Source organism: Diachasma alloeum, unplaced genomic scaffold (assembly GCF_001412515.2).
Source record: "Diachasma alloeum isolate Michigan unplaced genomic scaffold, Dall2.0 Dall_scaffold_00324, whole genome shotgun sequence".
NCBI classification, from domain to species: Eukaryota; Metazoa; Arthropoda; class Insecta; order Hymenoptera; family Braconidae; genus Diachasma; species Diachasma alloeum.
This window is the reverse complement of record NW_021680463.1, coordinates 360,854-364,092: the sequence shown is the minus strand read 5'-3', so window position 1 is coordinate 364,092 and position 3,239 is coordinate 360,854.

Genomic DNA, 3,239 nt, shown 5'->3' with positions numbered 1-3,239 from the left:
ATTAAATTTCACGAGGGTCAAACGTCAAGAGGTTCATTAGGGCTGTCAGAAAAAAAATAGAATTTCATAAGAGGTAAACCTTGCGAGGACTCACGAGGGCCATGAGGCTCATCAAAGCGAGGCCGCGAAAGAAACGAGTTCTGCGGAGGAAACGAGGTTCACGAGGGAAAAACTAAATTTGATGAAGGTCAAACCTCGAGAGGTTCATTAGGGCTGTCAGAAAAAAATGGAATTTCATAAGAGGTAAACCTTACGAGGACTCACGAGGGCCACGAGGCTCATCAAAGCGAGGCCGCGAAAGAAACGAGGGCCGCGAAAGAAACGAGGTTCACGAGGGAAAAACTAAATTTCACGAGGGTCAAACGTCGAGAGGCTCATTAGGGCTGCCAGAAAAAAAAGGCCTTTTATAAGAGGCATACCCCGTGAGGTCTCACGAGGGCGACGAGGTTCACCAAAGAAACGAAGATCCCGAACGGAACGAGGTTCACGAGGGGAAAATTAAATTTCACGAGGGTCAAACGTCGAGAGGCTCATGAGGGTTACCAGAAAAAAATTGTCTTGAGGGCCACGAGGTTCACCAAAGAAACGAGGGCCATGAGGCTTATGAAAGAAACGAGGGCCACGAGGCTCCCGAATGAAACGAGGGCCACGAGGTTCAAGAAAGAAACGAGGGCCACGAGGCTCACGAAAGAAACGAGGGCCACGAAAGGAACGAGGTTCACACGAGGAAAATTAAATTCCACGCGGCTCACCAGGGCGGCAAGGGCCAAATGAAATCTTACAGGAGGCTCATGAAGGTCAGGATGGAAAAAATGAATTTCACAAGAGTCAACTGTCATCAGGCTGACGCGGGCCACGAGAGGAAAATCAAAGATCGCTTGGGTCAAGCATGCAACATAATAATTGATATAAACAAAAATGAAAAAAAAAGAACTCGCCGGGAATCGAACCTGGATCGTCAGCACTCAATCATCCATCTTTTACCACTGCACCAGAGCGCTTGTGTTACAGCCCAATATTCGCCAAATGTTCATCACTCAGAGTGTCAGAATTTTGCATTTTTCATTCACTGCATACATAAAAGCACCTCGGACTGAAATCTTTCTGAAGTTTCTGAGGAACGTGTCCCACGTATGAAGAAATTCAATTGGAACTCTATAGGGTTTCTATAATATTTCTATTGGAATTTTACTGAAAAATTCTATTTGCATTTCGCGCTGAGTCTATTAGATATTCAACCGGCCGAATTCGATAGATTTTGAATTTCTGTTAGAATTTTTCGATTTGGATTTTTCTGTTAGATGATTACCGCCTGATTATCGCTGATCACCACCCGATTCGGTTTCTTTTTGCATTACACAATGCAAGTAAAAAAACTTGGAAAATGTATGAAAAATGTCTGCAATAGCAAAATCAGTTATTAATTTTTTAACTTGAAAATTCGAAGAATATACGAAAATTATCGACCAACTGATTCTCGATTTTCATTGGCCGAATTTTAACGTAGTATATTCGGTGGTGATATTCGCCCAATAACACTGATATCCCAATACAATGAGAATCAAAACAAAACACGAGCTACGCTGGCTCAGTCAATCTCAGACAAAAGGCGATCGAACATCAACGAGTAATTTCGTGTTTACGCGGTGTGTTGAACGTTTGCTGATTTTTTTCAACAGAGAATTTGATATGGAGATCGTAGAGGATCAGGACAGACATTCAGAGCATGCAGATTCCGGTATTCCAGTATCAAAAAAGAGGAAGGTATTTCAAGAATCCTGGAAAAACGTGCCAGAATTTTCAAGTTGGCTGAAAAGTGTTGACGGTAACCCGAATAGCGCGTTTTATACTGTTTGTGGCAAAGAAATCACTGCTAGAAAATCTGAATTACAGAAACATGCTGGAGGGGATAAGCATAAAGATAATGTTCGAAAGCTGATGTTCATTCGTGAAAATGAACAAATTAATGATGAAGGTAGTGCTCTGGAGGAGAATTCGAATGGTACTGCGGCAGGGCATAAAAATGCAGTGAAAACCGCGGAAATTTTAATATCCAATTGTGTAGCAGAGCATAACGTTCCCATCTGTTTCGTGGATCATTTTTTCCCTATTATCAAAAGAGCATTTCCTGATAGTCCGATCGCGCAAGATTGTTCGCTGGGACGTACGAAGTGCACCAGCATCATTGAGAATGTTTTGGCGAAGGCCGCGAGCGAGAATCTAGTTAAAATTTTGAGGGTAAATCCATTTTCAGTGCTCGTGGATAAGACAACGGATATTTCCAAGAAAAAAATTTTTTGTGTTCTCACGAGATACGTGTCCCCTGAAGACGATCAGGTAAAAACAGAGTTCTTAGATCTAATCGAACTTGATGCAACAGATTGCTCAGCGGAGGAAATTTATAATTTATTTAAAGAATCTTTGCAAGAAAAACAAATCCCAATTGAGAATATTGTAGGCTTGGCTTGTGATAATGCAAGCGTTATGATCGGTTCCAAAAATTCCTTCGCGCAGAGATTACAAGAGCTTACTAGAAGTTCCGAATCTCATTGTTATGAATTATATTTGCCATTCATCCGCAATTGTAGCTTCGAAGGCCTGCAGTAAGTTACCCAATGAGCCAGAGGACTTGATTCGAGGTACATCGATGTATCTCTCAAATAGTCCAAAGCGGTGCGCGATATTAGAAGAGTGTCAAGAATCTTTCAATCAAGAAAAATTAAAAATTTTGAATTTGTCGAACACGCGATGGTTGTGCCTGCATCAATGTGTGACGCGTATCCTCGATAATGGGGAACCTTTAAAATTCTTCTTCTTATCAGCTATGCTGGAAGAGCACTCACCTTCAGCCCAGAAACTTTATGAATTGCTAGATGATCCATGTGTAAAGGCCTATTTTCTAACTCTTTCAATGCTCTTTTTCAGTCGGGTGAGTTTATGTTACACAAATTAGCTGACAAAAGTCAGGGACTAATTCGTAATATTGCCCGAAATTTTTTTAAGAAAAATGTGATGGATAAACTTTTCACGGCGCATTTAAGAATTGATCATCCTGATCATGTTCTTCCATTGAATGAAATTTCCGTTGGACCTGAATGCAATGCTCTTGTTCAAACTTTTCCAGCGAGTATCGCTGAGCAATTTCGTCTCAGATGTTTACAGTTCTTCATAACTGCGACTTCGGAGATGAAATCTCGTTTGCCACACGCACATCGTATAATTCAAAATTTGATATTCTT